Genomic DNA, 19,301 nt, shown 5'->3' with positions numbered 1-19,301 from the left:
AAGAGAGCATGCTGGTCCACTGACTCAGTCAGTACCTTTGAAAAAAAGCAAAGAAAAAGGCAAACACTGCATGGTTACCAAGAAAAGTCCTTTTTGGCTGTCAACTCTGCCCTAGTGTCCTCACTTTTGTAGCTGTGTGGCTGGAATAGGAGGGCATCACTATGAATTTTTGGGTACGAGGGCCCCTTTCATTGACTCTAAGTGAAAAAAATATCAGGTCCCTAACTCACTTGAGCTTGCCTGTGAGGCTAAGCATTATAAAAATAAAAACAAAAATACTTCTTTTCAGAAAGCCTACTAAAATGTACAGGGAGGAAATTGAGGGTCGGGGAAGTAAAGTGACCAGTCTAAGGAGCACAGCTAGATTGCAACATGGTTAGAGCTGAACTTCACCCTTGAGTCCATTCCCCAAATCAATTGTCTTGCCCTATCCTTGGCTGAGTTAAATAAACTAAAAAACACTTTCACGTTCAGGCTTTTTGTATTTTAGGATGCCAAGCCTCTGGACGGTGCCCATATTTCTAAGACTGGCACCCAAAGTAGCAATCTAAGTACCTGAGAGTTCCCAGGTGGTGCTGGACTGAGGAGTAGAATTGGGATGGTTCTACTGAGTGTGAGCAAACTCTCAGCTTGATCTTCACTGACTTCTCCCTAATCCCCCTTCACAGCTCTTGCCACCACCCAGCTCACTGTTCACCTCAATGTGGCTCCCCTTTCCCAGGGTGAGTTAGGTCTGGGCGGTGGGGGATGAGAAACAGAGAACACAGGGGGTCACAGAGGCATCCATGCAAGTCAGTCCCCTTCAGTGTGCTAGTCTCTGAAGACATTTCTCCTCTTCTCTGCTTTGGGGGGGAATGGGAAGGATCCAGCAGGGGCACCTAGCCTGGTTGGTGGCCAGCATAAAAGCACAGCAGAGGGGCCTCCCTGGTGGCGCAGGGGGTTGAGTACTGCACTGTGAAGCAATCCACAGCCTCTGTAGCAGTTGGTCCCTGGCTGGCCAGGGAGAAACCCACATGGCAAGGCAGACCTCTCCTGTCTCATCTGCTGCTTCCCTCGGCAGTGTATTTCAATAGGTCTGCCTGCTCTGTTCCCCACTCTGTCTCTGGTGGATCCTCTCACCGCCCCTCCCCCCCCATTCTGGCCTGTACCCCAGCTCTTGCATGCATAAATGAATAAATCTTAAAAAAAAAAAAAAAAAGCACAGCAGAGAAAGAAGCTGTTCCAGATTCCAGCTCCTGCATCCCTACCTTGCAGTCACCTCTTCTCTGGAGTCTGCTGCAGATTCTGCTGTCTGGGAATGCCCTGGGGAGGTTTGCTATGTGGGCCCCAAGGGAATCCTGTATGCAGTATCTTGCCTTTACTCTATTTAACAGGAACAGAGAAAAGGTCCTTTAGTGAGCAGCTGGAGGGAGCTGAAATTCCCAAAAAATCAAACACATCAGTTGAATGTAGGAAAAGATTTAATGCAATGGGAGACTTGAGAAACTTAGCTTGAATTCCTTGTTTTCTTCCTCCTCCTGAACCACACATGATTAGATGGGTAGTTGTGGGTTTCCTGAAAATAGGATACCGGAAGGGCCTCCCTGGTGGCGCAAGGGTTAAGACGCAACCTATGAAGAAATCCACGGCCACTGCAGCACAAGTTCGAGCCCTGCCAGCCAGGGAGCTATCCACATGGCGCAGCAGACCTCTCCTGTGACTCACCCGCTGCTCCCCTCAACAGTGTATTTCAGTCAATCGGCCTGTTCTGTTCCCCACTCTATCTCTGGTGAATCTCTCACCCCCCACATCTCTGGCCTGTACCCCAGCTCTCGTATGCATAAATAAATCAATCTTAAAAAGAAAAAATAGGAGACTGGTGAAAGGTTTGGCGCAGTAAAGAAAAGGAGAGCCAGGCTACATTTCTCAAAGGGAGGGAAAGTTTATTGCGCCCCTGGCGGACCTCACAGACCCAAGGTGGGGGTCAGTGAAGCCGCCCACGTTGTTAGGGGGAAGCAGGGTTTTATAGGGCGAGGAGAGGTCAGGTGGGTAGTTGGGCTCCTACGGTGGGAAAAGTTTGTAGGGCAGGTAGAGGTTCTTTGTCTGAGACGAGACTCGTAGGGGGAGGGGGGAGGCTCATTGTCTGAGTCTTCCAGGCAGGTACCCGCATTCCTGCCCCCCAGGTGGGCTTCCTGGTTGGCTCCTGCATTCCGGCCTGCTGCATGGACCTTTCAACTGGAAGATGGAGAGGAAAACAGGTAAGGAAGGAAAGTTGATTCTGTCTTAAGAATCCTTTTCCAGGGCACCGACTGCCAGGGAGGGTCCTGCCAATTTCCACACCAAGAACACCAGGTTTGCAGAAATGCCATTTCAAAAGAGGAGAGAAGAAGAAAGCAAGGATGGACAGACATAACAGAAGAAACCAAAAAAGAAGACATTTCAAAAGAATGCAAGAACAGCTCTAATTTTGAAGGCAAGAAACAAGCAAACAAACAAACAACGAAGTCCTATAGAAAAAGAGGGAGACCCTGACACGCAAGGGACTGGCCAAGCCCAGGGTCCTGGAGAAACTTCTTCAGAAAGAGGGGCCAGGGCGGTCCCATCCCCATGTTTGGGCAGATTAATGGAGTCTCAGCTCCCTCGCTCGAGTCCTGCCCTGGGAGGGGACAGTATCTGTTTAGATTTGTGTCTAAATTTAAACCCTGATCGCCTCCCTCCCTCCCTCCCTCCCTCCCCCCCTCCCCACCCCTTCCCCTCCTCCCCCCGCCTTCCTGGTTCTGGCGCAGGGCCCCGGGCCGGGCAGTCCCGCAGTCGCGCAGGGAGCCGGGCGCCGCCGCCCACTCGCCCGGAGAGGGACCGGGGCCGCCGAGCCCAGGCGACGGCGCGATCGCGACCCCCGCCCCGCGCGCGGCCCCGCGGAGTCGCACCTGGAGGACTCGGAGGTAAAGGGCCCCTGCGGGGTGGGGGCCGGGCGGCCAGCGGGGCGCGGGGCACCCCCTCCCTGGCAGCTGCCCGGGTGCAAGGGGGAGCGGCCGACCTTCTGCGGCTGCCCGGAACAGGGGCACGAGCCTGCGCTCCCACGCTCTCGCGCCAACCCCGAGGATCGCCCCGGCTCCCACCTGGGCGTCCCTCCTCGGCCGGCAGCGGGTCGGCCGGGAGAGCCCTCGGAGCGCGAGAGGGGAGGGGCCTTTCTGCGGTCCAGGTATTTTGGTAGCGCCTCTAATGCTGCAGGAAATAAAAGTTAAGCGCAGCCAACTTTGTAAAGGGCTGGATGTGTGAGCAAAACCTCCCAGGAAAGCAGATCCCCGAATCAGAAGAGATGGGTGTTGAAAGAGAAACAAACTGGCATTTCTTTGCCAGCCTCCGGGCTTCCCTTTTCGATTAGAGATGGGCCTTTGAGCGAGTCCGCTAGTTCTCTTCATCTCAAATCCCTTTTCTGAATGTCACGTCTTCTTCAGAACTTTCCAAAAAGCTCCCCTTACCGGGCAGTTGCTCAGGTAGGGAGGATTCTGGTAAAGTCTGAGACTCTTGGATGTGCCTGGGTTCGGAGATTGGGTGTAGTGGGGGTGCTGGCCACATGGTTCCGGAGCACCAGGGTGAGACTCGTACCTGGGGTTTCTTCTTGGTGCTGTTTTAACCTCCATGATGCGGGGAACCACCCTCACGCTGAGCACTGCCTGGTGTATTCCTCTGGCTTCTCCTCTGCATCTGGAGGCTCCCATAAATTTCCCCCTGGATTTTAAGACCTGACATTTCGCCCTAAGTCAATCCCAGCAGGCTGCAGGCTTTTGAAAAGGAGAAAGGAGATGGTGATTCCCATTCATATTCAAAGGGAAAATTGCTCCTCCTGAGGCTGAGCCCTTGGTCTGTGGTCAAATCGATTCTGCCTCCCCTTCCTGGGTCAGGTTCTGCTCAGGACCCCCACCCCCACCCCCAGCCCTGTTCAGCTCTTCTGGGCTGGACATACTGCTTAGCCTACAGAATTCTGTGATTTCTCTGCAGACTTAGATATCCTGGGCAGCAGGGGCATTCAGGCATCCAGCTCAATTGTCTTCAAGGAACAGGAGTGACTTTCAGGGAGGGCTTTATAAAGTGTAGGGAGGGGCCCATGGGTCCACCAAGTGTGAGAGCAACTCTCCATAGAAATATTTGCAAGTCAGGAAAATGCAGGAGATTGCAGATGAGCTGGTGTGTGTGTTGTGTGTGTGTGTGTGTGGGGAGTTGATGGGGAGGGGTCCCTGGAGCAGGAAGGGGGGGGGGAGTTGTTGATGGGGAGGGGTCCCTGGAGCAGGAAGGAGGTATTGGCAGCAAAGCTCAGCAAGCCATGCTCACAAGTCTACTCAAACATCACACAACTCAAAGCAACACAATTCCCTCAGAGCTGCCTGCAGCTTCTGAGCAGAAGAGGGAGATGGTTCTGGACATCCAGCTCACCCTGCTGGGTGAAGGAACTAGAAGAAGTGGGTTTAGAAGTGGGTTTAGTCCTCTGGGAGAGTAAGTTAGAAGTTTCATAGGGTTTATGACCTGCTAAATCTCTTGCAGAAATGAATTGGAGGTAGGAACAAAGGACTTCTTACACTAAAGGGCAGGTTGCTGCTTGAGGGCTGTGTGCAAGTTTGAGCCTTGTTCTAGGAAGCTCAGAGGGACATCTTCCACAGAGGCACTTTCTTTGCTATAGTTGAGGAAGGAAGACAGAGGTGGAGGTCCTGAAACTGTCACCTGAGCAACTTCCTGTGTGGCTGGGGGTGCCCTGAAAAGAGATGGTTTTTTGCTCTACAAATTGAGATTGTAGTAACTGAGAGGGAATTCCCCAGAGACGTGACTGGGAGGGAGGTAGGAGAGAGAGAGGAGTGGGGGGAATTGCCCCACCTCCCAGGAGCCTGTTCTTAAGGGCTAGATTTGCTGGTTGGGGTGACTGCTTTGAAGTTTCTTTATCAAAACACCTAAAAAAATAAAAAAAACTGTAACAGCTAGTACTGGTGAAGGCAGTAAAGAGGAAATGAAGAGTAGGGGAAGTGACGATTTTTATCCAGGAAGTCAACTTTTCATGGTGAGGCATGAAAATTATTGAGAATTAAGGTTTCCTGAAAATCTCAGAGTAAAACCCTCTTTTGAGAGGTGAAGTCCATTTTTGAGACATAAAAGGACCACTATTTGGGGGAAGAAATGGAATTATATTACTTGATTAGGAATTCAAACCAGATAAACAAGGCTGTCTTAACACTCATTCTCCAGAAACTACTAACCAATTGGAAATCTTGCAGAAATCTTCTCTCCTCCCTCCCTGCCAGTCACTGTTACCTTTGTCCACAACATGAGTCATTACTTCCACTCATTAAGGTAGAGATACTTTTAAAAAATTTACCATCCAATAGAGAAAGTGAGACCTCTATCTTGTGGTGTATATAATTTTTAAGCATGTGTTATAGACCATAAGTTCTATAGTATTTAATATTCTGAAGCAAGGCTTGAAATAAACCTCGAAAGAAAGGTGGATGATGAGGACAAAGTACAAGGAGTGGGTGCAGGGAGAACATGCTAGCTTTGTTCTAGAAAGTACGCCAGTGGGCTGGAATGGAAGGTAGTGAAGCAATGAGAAAAAAATTGAAAGTACTAAGATTAAAACCACAGGGCCTCTGAGTATAACAGATTCTGGCTGAGTGGATGTGTGGGAGCTAGAATCCAAACCACTATGAGGAAAGGGTTATTTTTAATTCACACAAAATCTCCTTCCCTAGCTGTGCCCCCCCCACCCCCACCCCAAAAGAACGTCTTTTTCTAACTTGGACATAGACCGGCTACAGTTCTGAAATCCACCTTGTGGATGGCCCCAGATTCTGCTCCATGAACAGTAAGAAACTCTGAAAGGTGTTGAGTAAGATGGCAGCCACAATGTCACGGGGATAGTATGGCAGAAATGCCACTTCATAGAGTGAGCAAGGGAGTCAGGTTAAGGTGCCTCTCAGAAATTCAAGCGTATTTTGACTTTGAGAGGCAGTGAGAGTGGAAAAAGATAGAAGAATAAAGAAATGACCACTGTTTGAGTGTGCCAGGGTGTCCAGAAGACATCTTCTCCAAGAACCCACAGAGAAGGGCAGCAAGGTTCTTCCAGCTCTTCCAGCCTTTTGTAGGCAGGGACTGACTTACTGGCTTTCAAGTGCTCAGAGATTAGCACAGGTCCCAGAACTTAATCATAACATTTCTCAATAGAAGCTTCCCTGATAAGTAAACTAACAGAAATAGGGAACTCCTTCTTCTCCCCATCAGCAGCAACTTTGTCTCCACCTCAGGAAGAGTATCAGTTGGAATTGGAATTGTTGGCTTACCTGGCTCTCCTCTGAAGTCCCCTGGATGGTGAGGGCCATGTCTTAGATATCTAGGCCCTGCCAGCCACTCCAGAATTGCTTGCTGAATGAGTAAATCAATGATTGAAAATGGAGAAAGAACAGGTTTTTTTAAAGTAGGATTCAAATATGTTGGGTTTGTTCTGAGCAGAAATGTCTAGTACTCCATGAGAAACACAGACCTTTTATGATGCAAGTATAATTTTTCTCTAGAAGAGTTAGCAGTGAAGTCACTATGGTGAGGAACCTAAGAGAGGGAAATGTATAGAAAAGAGAGTTGCAAATTTAAGACATCAAAATGAAATTAGAATTCTTAGTTGCTTAAATATAAATTATAGACACTATCCAGGGCCTCCCTGGTGGCTCATGAGGTTAAGCACTGCACTATGAAGCAATCCACAGCCTCTGCAGCACGAGTTCAATCCCCAGCCAGGGAGCAACCCACATGGCGCAGCAGACCTCTCCTGTCTTGCCCGCTGCTCCCCTCAGTGTATTTCAGTCAATCCACCTGTTCTGTTCCCCACTCTGTCTCTGATGAATCCTCTCACCCCCGGATCTCTGGCCTGTACCCCAGCTCTTGTATGCATAAATAAATAAATCATTAAAAAATAATTTATAGACACTTTCCAATCAGCTGACAGTGCTTGCAAAGTTTAATTTTCATTGACTAAATCCTTCATTTGTTCAACTGAATAGGCATGAAAATTAAACTTATCTCCCACAACCATGTGGCTACTGTTTTGTTGGGGGAAAAAAAGGATATAGTGCATGAAATTTAAAACTTCTTGCTAATGGAATTTCTGGCTTAGCTGGAGACAATTAATGGATCCTTTTCTCTAAGGCAACTCTAAGTCCTTGTCAGCTATTATTTGTTATTCATCCCTTTATTTAGTATTTACTGGTCATTTATTATATAAGCAAGATCTTGTGTTTTAAATGTTGACTTTTAAATTATTGGAGTGACATGTCTTTTCCTCCTCAGACTACCAGTATTACTGATGATGATGATGGTGTGTGTGTGTGTGTGTACATACTGGTATATATAATGTGTTCATTTTATACACCACTTTGTCATCACTATCTTTTTATTTCATTCAATATTTTCTACAATTTCACCTATAGTCCTTGCTGCTTTTTGGCCCTTCCTTTCACTGAGTCCTATATATATTTTTTAAAGATTTATTTATTTATGCATTCAAGAGCTGGGGTACAGACCAGAGATGCAGGGGGTGAGAGGATTCACCAGAGACAGAGTGGGGAACAGAACAAGAAGACATACTGATGTACACTGCCAAGGGGAGCAGCGGGCGAGTCAGGAGAGGTCTGCTGCGCCATGTGGGTTGCTCCCTGGCCGTCTGGGGATCCAACTTGTGCTGCAGAGGCTGCGGATTACTTCATAGTGCGGTGCTTAACCCCTGGTGCCACCAGGGAGGCCCTCACTGAGTCCTATATTAACTAATGAGAGCTTTGGGGTCATAATAAGGGATGGCATGGCCTCTGGAAGCTAGAGTTTGGCTCAGTGGACTTCTGGGTATGCCTGAACACCCCCACATTCCTGTCTGGCTCCCAGGGGCTCTGTGGGACCCCTGCAGCAACACTGGCTTCCACTTCCCCACACCTTCCCTTAGCTGGGCTGCCCTGACAGGGGGAATTTCGGGAGGGAGACTGCCAGGCCAGGCCCCTATCACAGGAGGGGGTGAGCGAGCATTCCTGGAAGGGAGTCAGGTTTCAGAGCCTGCTCCACAGTGTGGCTCCTTGCAGCAAGGCCAGAGTGGTTCCGTGGGAAATCTGAACACTGGCAGCTCAGCGGCCCGGTAATCTTATCAGAGCAGCAAGAGAAAGCATTTTAGTTCCAGAAAAATCCGAGGGCTGCTCTGTCTTCCTCCAATAAGAATGTTTTAGGTTTGCACAGCCAGCTTGACCACCCGTACTCAGCTCATTGGGATCTAAATGTCTCAAGTTCTGGGTGGAATAGAACAATCTCCAGCTCCCCAGCTGCCACTGCATTATAAAGGAGAAAACCAAGACAAGAGTTGGGTGCTCTTGGACCTTTGGAAAGTCAACAGCTTGTAACTTTTCTCTCCTCTGGGGAATAGTTCAGCCTAAGCCTTAGGAAGTAAGATGATCAGTTTCATCACAAAAGCCTTATCAACTCATGTTCAGCCTTCAGGGGATTATGTAGATATTTTTATCTCTCTATGCAAAAGAGAACACAGCAATACCACCCATACAGTAGAAAGACTTCTCTGCCACCTGCAGCCTTGCTACTCTAGGACTCTCCCTCCGGAAGCGCAGCACCTGAATGGATTTACCTGAGCCAGACCAGAAAGGACACTGACCTTGTACCCCTTTCTTTTAAGCAGTGAGCTTCCTCTCTTTTTCCTTTAGGGCTACCTAAATACCTCTCCTGGGGATTGTGGGAAATGACTGTTGAGCCCTTGAGTGTCACCTGTAAAGTCACGTACGTGAATGCGTCAGACTCTATTCTGAAAGAAAGTGTTCCAGCCATTGTAATAACAAGCTTCAGTGGCTCCCTGAGAGAGGTGCAGGACCCTTAGCTGCAGATACCCTGCTGAGATGCCCTTAGCATCCAGCTTAATGGGTAATATTGGACTGGAGGCACTGAGACATTCCAGACTTAGGGGCTACAAGTTCTCTCCAGCCAGATGAAGTACCTGGCATCATCAGATGCCCCCAGCCCTTAGTTGTGAACCTGTTTGCACCAACTCAGGGCCACCCTCCTGCCTCAGGGCAGCAATCTCAGGCAGAATCATCCATAATCAGTAATAATTTGAAGGACACCAGGCACTAGCTCTTCAAAGAGGGTCAACACTTGTGCCTCGAGGGCATGCCAGGCACTGGGGATGAACCAGTCACCCTGCTGGTTCTCAAAGAACTCAAGTTTAGGGGGTTCCAGTTCACATGAACTGAGGAGAGGCACCATATTCAGTCTGGGGCTTGGCGCGGGGTGGGGTACTTTGAGACATGATTGGGGCGGGGGTGTGTCCTTTGAGACATGATTTCTGATCTGAGTCTTGAGGGATGAGCAAGAGTTAAGAAAAACCAGGAAGAGCACTCCAGTCAGAGGGAATGACCAGAGCAAGACACTGGTGCCAGAGACAACCGTGTCATACATGGGGAACCATGGGCAGTTCGTTGCTGGGGGGTGAAGCAAGGTAAAGATATTCAAAGCCAGGGTGGGATGCAGAGAAATACAAATTACAACCCTTGCCTTAAAAGGTGCTCTCTTCTATTTGGGGAAATAAAAATATACACACACGACATGACATGACATGACATGACATAAACAATATAAGATAGTATCTTGATAAGCTTTCGGGTATGTGGGAGTTCAAAGTCAGTTCTCGAGTGGGAACTAGAGAAGACTTGCTTCTTCAGTTGGGGAGTCCCCCTATAACTGTGCTTCTTCTGGACCTCCCAAGGAGGGCAGCTGCCAGGGGATTTCAACCGAATCATGAGTGCATGCTTCCTGGGGCCTGCACATCCCAGACTGTAAATAATGGCTTTGGTCATGCTCACCCAAGGCCTTCTTACCTTCTCTGACAGAAGAGCTCTGGAAGCAAAGTGTGTGTGGCTTGTGTGCACACATACACACGGACACACAATCCCCTCTACCCACTCATATCTCCACCTGCAGCCCTACTGACTCCTTCCACTCCTTCCACAAAGGCTGATTCCACAGCCTTCGCCCAAAGCCAGAGTAAGGACAAGCCAAAGTGGGGCCCTGGAGCAGCAGCCACATCAGCCAAAGCTGGGCCAGTGAAATAGAACAAAAAGCTGTGCCTGGGATGCTATTAAGACACAAGTCAGGCATCCATACCAGAGGTCAGAGACAACATTTATCTCACAGTTTGCCACAGAAGGCTTTGGGCCTTCTCAGAGCCTCCCCTGTAGACTCCAATAGCTCATTCCAAGCACCTGATGCCTCCATCCCCCCTCTTAAGGTGCAATCCCAGACTTTTAGTCCCTGGTTTGTCTGGCTTTGGGATACATTGTAATGGATAACAGCATTTCTGAGCAGCCACACTGCTGTCAGTGTAGGAGAAACGTAAGCTTGTCTCTGGGATCACTTGTGAGCACCTATTGTATACAGATATAGTCTTCCTTTCTGATATGAGTGAATAATTTACCCCAGGTCTGGAGGGCAATCACCAGAGGAACCACCATTTGAATACAGTCTATGGGGTGGGATCCTCTGTCCTTTCTCTTGCACTGGAAAAGCTCTGGCTGTTCCCACAGAGCTGGTGTGGGCTCTCAGGGAGACAGCAGACTCCTCGACCTGACCAGCCCTCCTCCAGTTCAGGGTCCAGCCACGGTGGAGGTCAGACAGCTTAAGGCTTGGGCCTTTTGAAGATTAGTGTGGATTCACTCTGCACCCTCATCTGACTTCTGAAAGACTCCAGTTGTGTTTCTGGGTGAGACTAGAGCCCATGTCTATAGGCAAAAAAGGAAGTTTAAATAAGAATGCACTTTTAGGGGTCAGGGTTTTGAGAGCAAGAAAGAGCTTTAGCCATTTCTTCCACTTTCTGAGCACAGGTAATGTACCTATGTTCACCCAGAAAATGGGCAAAGTCAGAACTAAGACAGAGGAATCCTAACTCCCAGCACGATTCCCCTTCTACAGGCAACTTTTAATCCATATGTTTAAATCAGCTCATAAGTACCTCATGGCCTTCCTTATCTGTATCTGGTCTTCTCCAGGCTGCCCACATCTGTGCCAGAGGTGTGCTGCTCTCTAGGTTTAACTAGCAAGCATCACACTCTGTGGGCAGAGGCAGGAATGACTTTTCTTATCACTGTCTTAGCCCACAGATGCCAAGAGACAGGGCTAAGGCTAAGGGCTGCCGCCACACCAGGGCTAGTCACACCTTGCTCTGCTAGCCAGCATCAACAATGCCTCCAAGGGGCTTTCCCAGAGACCCTCTGGGCAGCCCCTGCTGCCCAGTCAAGCCTGCATCCCCTTGCCAAGGCCTGAATGGAAATGTTCAGGGAGAGAACAAGGATGGTTCAGAGCCCTTGTGCTTCCCTGGAGAAAAGACTAGGAGACTCCGCAAGGGGCTGGTGCTCCAGGCTATGAGAGAAAACCCCAGGGCTGCCCAGATGGGGCATCTAAAGCCAGTGGATTGGCAGGTGTTTGAGTTTACTACGACTGCCATAACACATTTCCACAAATTAGGTGACTTAAAACATTTTTCTCTCACAGCCTGTTATCTGACACAAGTAGCAGGGCCACATTCCCAACGAGGCTCCAGAGTCTACCCCATGCCTCCTCAGGGAGTGGCTGACTTCCTTGGCTGGTGGCCAGAACAATCTTCGCTCTCTCTTCTGTGTGTCTTTCCTGAGGTCATGTGTCATTGGATTTAGGACCCACACTGTCCATTGAAGATGAGGCCCTCATCTCAAAATCTTTAAGTACATGTGCAAAGACTTTCTTTCTCTCTTTCTCTCTCTCTCTCTCCTCCTCCTCTCTCTCTCTCTCTCTCTCTTTCTTTCTTTCTTTCTTTCTTCTTTAGATTTATTTATTTATGCATATAAGAATTGGGGTACAGGCCAGAGTTGTGGGGGTGAGAGAATTCACCAGAGACAGAGTGGGGAATAGAACAGGCAGTTCTACTGAAATACATTGTTGATGGGAGCAGCAGGTGCACCAGAAGAGGTCTGCTAAGCCATGAGAGTAGCTCCCTGGCTGGGGATTGAACTCGTGCTGCTGTGGTTGCAGTGAGCTTCATAGGTTGCATCTTAACCCCTTGCGCCACCAGCGAGGTCCCCAAAAACCCTTTTTCTAAATAAGGCAACATTCATAGCTTCCAGAGATTCAGAAATGATCATTTCTCACTGGAGGTAGGGGAGCTTTAGCCCACCATGGTAGGCAACTTGCTACCATTGTAGGGGCAGAGGACTTGGGCATTAGTATTATGAATCCTTGGTTATTGTTAGGCTTTATTATAAAACACCCCCACCTCATACCCAGGGGGTACAGGACCAATAAATATTCATTGATACTTTTGTGACTAATTTCTTGCCTCTTGGGTAGCCCGCAGTCACCCACATTGGCATGGGTCACAGCCACAATTCTTTCTGTTCTGAGCTACAGTTGGGAAGTTCTCCAGGGTGCTATGGAGCATGTCCATTGAGCTATGATGACTGTCTCCCCTGTTCTGGTCCCTTTCCAGGGAGAGAACAAGGGTGTCTGCAGGCTGGAAGAGCTACTTAAGATTATCCAGGATAATTCCCACCTTCAGAAAAATTCATGCCTAGCAAGATTATAAAATTACATTTTGTATTATCTCATTTCATATTCTGTGATCAAATACCTTAATCACAAATTCTTCCCTTAAATTAATTCATTAATTTAAGACACAAGTAGCTACCAAACAAGGGTTAATAAGACACAATACCTGCCCTCATGGTCCATATAGTCTGGAGGTGGAAGGGGCAGAAATAGAAGAATAATTACAAGACAATGTGATCAACTCTGAAAAGACAGTGAGTAAACAGTCCAGTTGCACCGGTGAGGACAGGTGACTATAATAGTCAGGATGGGCTAGTTGTCACTGTAAAAGACAATTCCATAATCTTCATGGCAAACAACAACGTAGGTTTATTTCTCACTGAAGCCACATGTCTGTCAAGTGTTGACCGGGGACTCAGCTTCATGTCATTGTTGTCCTCCCTCTGCAACCAGGTTGGCAGAGCAGCCACCAAATATAACAGTACTAGCTGTCATGTCATGGAAGGAACATTCTGGGGGACTTCCCCAGCCACAACTCTGGTCTGGAAGTATTGGAACTAGCCACATGGTCTACTCAGCCACAGGATGGGGAAGTACATCTTCTCATTGCCCCGAATGATGAGAGTTAGAAATAGTCCCTGACTCTTGGTGTTCTGCTACGGGCTTAGAAGACTTCACAGAGCAGACCATCTTAGAGCCAGGGCTGAAAGTAAGACTCTCTTCCTGGCTGGCGAAGATATGTAGGCTGATGAAGAAAGCATTTCTCACTGCTACCCAGTGCTCATTTACTTGAGACTTACACAACTCTCTGGTCAAAGATGTCCTTCCTGATTGAAACGAAATCTGCTTTGCTAGCACAAAGAGTGTTTTCAAAGATTTCAATTGCTCTTCATGCTTTGGGCACAATTAGAGGGGCAGGTAGTTCTGAAGAGGAAAGTTGGGTGCATATGCACCTTATTTCTATAGGAAAATGTATCAGTGAAATATAAACTTAAGCCAGTAAGTAGGTGCAGCTGTTCAAAATGTTTGTTAAGCATCTCAGCACTGGGAGAACCGCTTCCGTAAACCACGCCATAAAGGCGGACAGCTTATGACCCTGAAATCTCCTGGAATTTGGAAATCTTTTTACCATTGCTGTGCTAGTGGTACTGAGTTATCCATGAGTCTTTTTCTTTTGGAAGTTCACTTTCCCATGGTGAACAGGGAAGCAATAACCTTTTTCTCCATGTAGATACATAACACTTAAAATTGCCCTGCTTCCGCATAAGCCTTAGACATAAGCCCTGGCCTTTGTGCCTGAGGAAGGGCAGCTGGTAAAAGTTAGCCAGTAAGTGACCTTGGAATGAAGCAGTGGGACTTGAAGGAGATCATATCACGGGCTGTCCCTCTGCTTCCTGTAGGTTTCCTTTGTCTGATTGTTGATTTCAACTGGGTTGAGGGGAATGCTCTGTGAGAGATAGATCACGAGACCTGAGTTTCAGGTCCGCAACAGTAATTAGCTTTTAGGTTCTGGTTTGTTCCACCCTCTGTGAAACTGTCATCTGCTTTACCTACCTTATAGGTTCATACTTCTTCCTATTTTGTAAAGGAAGTAAGATGTGAATGTGAGAAGTAAGATCATTTATGAATGTACCCTGGAAAGTTAAAATAACCTATAAAGTCATGGTAGTATGGGTTATTGATGGTGTGAAAAATGGTGACAAACCTGAGATTATCTTTTCTTTTTTTTTTAAAGATTTATTTATTTATGCATACAAGAGCTGGGGTACAGGCCAGAGGTTTCGGGGGTGATGGGATTCACCAGAGAGAGTAGGGAACAGAACAGGCAGATTGATTGAAGTACACTGCTGAGGGGAGCAGCGGGAGAGGCAGGATAGGTCTGCTGCGCCATGTGGGTAGCTCCCTGGCTGGGGGAATTGAATTCATGCTGCAGTGGCTGTGGATAGCTTCATAGATTGCGTCTTAACCCCTTACACCACCAGGGAGGCCCCCCTGAGTGTATTTCCTGTATGAGAAAGTTCTGGTATTCTCTTTGCTGAATGTAAGGTTGGGCAGATGGCCTGCAAAGGTAACAGTGAATATGAGCAAAACTGCTGTTCCATTACAGACCAAACAGGACGCTAAAGAGACTCATTTGTGTAACAGTATTAAGGAAAAGGCCTTATGATTCCACCACATGTTCTTTTCAAAGCACTTGCCTGTATCCCCTAAACTAAACAGTAACATCTAAACACCCCATTAGAGACTCTCAAACCTACAGTGCGCATACCTTTTTGCTTTTTTTTTTTTTTTTTAAAGATTTATTTATTTATTTATACAAGCACTGGGTACAGTCAGAGGCACGGGAGGGTGAGAGAATTCACCAGAGCCAGAGTGGAGAGTAGAACAGGCAGAGTGAGGAAGCACACTGCTGAGGGGAGCAGCGGGCGGCAGGAGAGGTCTGTATGCCTTGTGGGACCCTCGCCCAACCGGGGAACGAACTGGCACTGCAGAGGCTGCGGGCAGCTTTGCAACCCAGCGCTCAACCGCTGCGCCAACGGGGAAACCCCGCTTTTTGTTTTTTACTGAGGTGTACGTGTGTTTAGGAATACAGGTTCATACTCTTCAAATATATGCTGCCACACCACACCCACTGCCCAAGTACCTATAACCCTCCACCACAGCCCACTGAGCCCCCTCCGCCCTTTGCACTCATCCTCCATGCCCCTCTGGTAACCTCTGTTCTGCAGCTGGATTCCAGGGATTTCAAAACACCTTTTTGAATGAAGACTGGTGTGCAGGCTTCTCATTTATCATCATCATCATCATCATTATTATTATTATTTAAATATTACGAGTTTAGATTTCTTTTTCTTTTTAAAGCAATTTATTTATGCATATAAGAACTGGGGTGTAGACCAGAGGTGTGGGGGGTGAGAGGATTCACCAGAGACAGAGTGGGGAGCAGAACAGGCAGATCTACTGAAATACACACCAGACAGGAGAGTTCTGCTGCACCATGTGGATTAGCTCCCTGGCCAGGGATTGAACTCATGATGCAGTGGCTGGTGATAACTTGATAGTACTGAGACTTTAACCCCTGTGGGGCCACCAGGGAGGCCCCACAAGCTTCTTATTGCTGCTGAAAGAGAGTTAAGAGCACTGACCCGAAGCCAAACATCTGAATGTAAATAAATCTTGCCCATTGCTAGCTTGTGATCTCCCCGTGCCTTGGGCTCCCCTTCTAGAAACAGAAATAATAACAATACCTACATGATTGGGTTGGGTGGATTAAATGAGTTAAGATTTGTGTAAATTGTATGAAATAGTGCCTGGCACGTACTAGGTGTGTTATGGTTGTTTTTTGAATAAATAAGTAGGCTTTTTAGTTTCATTTGGAAGAAAACAGCTTCCCTTGCTTTGGGTTCTCCTTTGACTGGGACCCAGGAGGAACTAGAGGATGTTGGAAGTTGTCCAGATTGAGAGAGTGGGGGGAAGCGCTGGTGCAATCAACTGAAGGCCTTTGCTGGGAAAGCTATCTGAACTCTGCAGACACCCATCTTTGGGCAGTGAACTACAAACAGTACCTACAAACAGCCAGACAGGAAGAGGGAAATGTGGGGAGTCTTGGAGCAGGAGAAAGCTGCAGGCTCACAGGATGTTCAAGGCCGGCAAGAAGCAAGTCTCAGTCTCATTGGCTCAACAAATGCATTTCATAGAAAGCCAGGGAAAGAGAGGAGCCCCTAAGTGTATTTTGCAGATTCACCCTGGGAGGACAGTGAAAGGAGGAGGCAAGAAACGGGAAGGAGAGTAATCCTACAAAAGGGGGCTTCCCTTCCTTTTCTCCCTCTTGAATACCTGGATTACCTCTTCCCTGACCTGCCATTACCTTTACACCTGCAAGGCCCCAGTGCGGAAGCTGAGCAGGGTGGGATCCTGAGACTGCCAAAGTGGCTGCGATTGGAGAAAGAGAAGCAGCCATTCAAATCAGAGCCCTTCTCAGCTCACAGCAATCCTGATCTCCTGCTTTTAAGGCTTGAGTGCTTTCATCTGCCAGCAAGGGTGTTCTGATTTCTCTAAAAATCTCATACTTGTGTTACAAAGGATGTTTGGGCAAGATGAATTCAAAGCAGGTTGCACTACCTTGCCCACAGTGTCTCTACCCTCTGGGTCGCAGGTCTTTGCTGAGGAAGTCTCCAGGAGCAGGCTGCTGGACTGTCCTTGGCCCTGGCTTGTTAAATATTTTTGTCAATGACTTAGATGAAAAATAGAAAGAAGCCAGATGACCCACAACTGGGATAGTTAATATGATCCATGACATATTCAAGTTCAAAATGATTTATATAGGATGGGATGCTGGGCCAAAATCAACATAACGAAATTAAACAGGGATGCGTGTACTGGCCTCTGCTCAGCCTTCGGAAAATATCAGGCGTGATGTAGGACAAACCTGGCTTGGGGATATATTTCATTGTTCGGTTGTCCCACAAATATTTATTGGGCCTACTGTATGAAGGATTGCTGTGTGCATTCTTGGAAGAAGTCAAATATAGACAGTATCTCATAAACTGAAGGTTTAGAAGTGGTGGAAGTGAAACAGTGCATCTCCAAATAAATGCAGGGCATGGGGATGCTGAAGTGTTCCTTGAGCAACCAGGTCATGGGCACGGGGGACTTCCTTGAGGAATCTGAAGAGAACTTTACAGGAGATGGTGATTTCCCAGTGGGCGCTGGAAGTGGTGTTTTAACAGGTGACAATAGTGAAGGGGCAAAAAAAAAGAATGGTGACGCAAAGCTGTTAGGACAAGGAGGGGTGTGGGATGAAAGATGCATGCAGGGACATGGGTACCTTATGTGACCAAAATGGAGGTTCTGTTATGGGTGGGTATGTGTGCGCCCTGTGTGTGCACATGTGCAAGCACACAAGAACACAGGGTGGGGACAGGCAAAGTGGACACTGGAGGACAAGGATGAGGCAAGACTATGTACAGATTTTATGGGCTCCCTTCAGGGTATTTTCTTTAGTTGTGAAATATTGATTTATTATTAAATTAATATAAAACATTTTTAAAAGATTTATTTTTATTTATTTATGCATACAAGAACTGGGGTGTAGGCCAGAAGATTCACCAGCGACAGAGTGGGGAGCAGAATAGGAAGATCTACTGAAATACACTGCTGAGGGGAGCAGCGGGTGAGACAGGAGAGGTCTGCTGTGCCATGTGGGTAGCTCCCTGGCTGGAGATTGAACTCGTGCCTGCAGTGGCTGATGACAGCTTGATAAGTGCTGAGACTTAACCCCTTGCACCACCTGGGAGGTCCTAATATAAAACATTTTAAGGTAAAATTTTAAAAATTCATCATCCTAATGTAACTCTTTTCCTTGCTTCCTTCTGAGCCTCAATTTTATCCCCTTTGTCAGTTAAAAAAGGAGGAAGACAGTTTGCTTACTATCACTCCTTCCAAGTTTGTGTCTTTATTATTTTTTATGTCCCACAGCATTGTAATGGGAATATATGCAACTCTGATCTCCATCTTTTCATTTAATGTTCTTTCCAAGCCATATCTTTATTCTAGTTACATTTTCATTTTAAATGTCTGTGTGGTATTCGATTATACAAATATACAATAATTTATTATTTCATCATTTTTCTATTTTGAGACATGGCATTTGCTTCCACTTTCTCCTTATTGAAAATAACATAGCTCTAACGTTATTTTTTTTTTTCTCTTCTTTTGAATTATTTCTTTGGGAGCAATTCCCAGGAGTGGAATTATTAGGTCAAAGGATATGAATATTTTTATATTTCTCTGTTAATGTTGCCAAATTGGGCCTGGACTTCCTTCCTCAAAGGCTCACTGTACCTGGTGCACACAAACTGCAGCCTCAGCCAGATGTGCCAGGAAGGGAATGTGAGGTGAGGGGCCCTCTATTAAGCACAGCACCCTACCCTCCAGGGTGGGGGGGGCGCGGGGGAGGCAAGGCAGGAAAGGGGCGTAGACACCCTGGGAAATGAAGCAATCTGGAACTTCCTGCTGGAGCAGCTGCAGTTGGTGGGGGGGGATCACAAAGAGAGGGGCAGGGCAGAGTGAGCCTGGAGACACTAGACCTTCAGTCTCCCCCCATCCCTGCACCCCTGCCCTATTTAAAGATGGAGGCAAGAACCCTTGAGTGCTTGGACTGACCTCTAGGGAGTGAGGACTTGTCCTGGGAAATCCCTCTAGTCATGGACAGAGCGATCTGGGTTAGGGAGGAGAAGTAATCACTTACTCACCTGCTTAATAAATATATAAAGAGTACCGATTGCTTCAGCTTCGGTACACACAATTCTGGACACACACGGGAATAAAGCTTTGGTACTGCCCTTGGGGAGCTTGAAGGCTAGTGAGTCAGAGGGTAACTGTGACCCCAACAATTTGGTCAAAATTTATAGATGATCTGTCTCAGGCCAGGGATCAGGGTATGACCTGGGTGTCTTGGCCAAATTGGGGAGGGATAGAGGAGGAGGAGGACCTCCCAAAGAAGGGGTACTTGAGCTTAATCCAGAAGGATGAAGCAGAGATGGAGAGGTGAAGAGGACAGAGAGGATGTTCCAGTTGGAAGGGGCAGAGAGAGACATGTGAAGTTGCTGGATTTCAGTGACAGACCACGGAAGACCATGAAGGCCCCCTTGGGACTTCAGTTAGCAGGCACCAGGGTTTCTGCACCAAGGTGCTTAGGGTCACAGTGCATTTGCAAGGAGGAG

At 47.5% G+C, this 19,301-nt stretch overlaps 1 protein-coding gene across 2 annotated transcripts in view; it reads left to right on the top strand.

Moving 5' to 3' along the window:
* The first annotated feature begins 2,862 nt into the window (after positions 1-2,862).
* The window catches only part of RCSD1 (RCSD domain containing 1), a 62,680-nt gene continuing 46,241 nt past the window's right edge, over positions 2,863-19,301 (top strand). For both annotated transcript variants that reach the window (XM_037506552.2, XM_037506553.2), the window contains exon 1: positions 2,863-2,921. The gene's annotated coding sequence lies outside the window, so the exon portion shown is untranslated. The remainder of the gene's footprint in view (positions 2,922-19,301) is intronic.

Source organism: Talpa occidentalis, unplaced genomic scaffold (assembly GCF_014898055.3).
Source record: "Talpa occidentalis isolate TD23 unplaced genomic scaffold, MPIMG_talOcc4v2.1 talOcc4.12, whole genome shotgun sequence".
Taxonomy (NCBI): Eukaryota; Metazoa; Chordata; class Mammalia; order Eulipotyphla; family Talpidae; genus Talpa; species Talpa occidentalis.
This window is presented reverse-complemented; position numbering and strand designations above follow the sequence as displayed.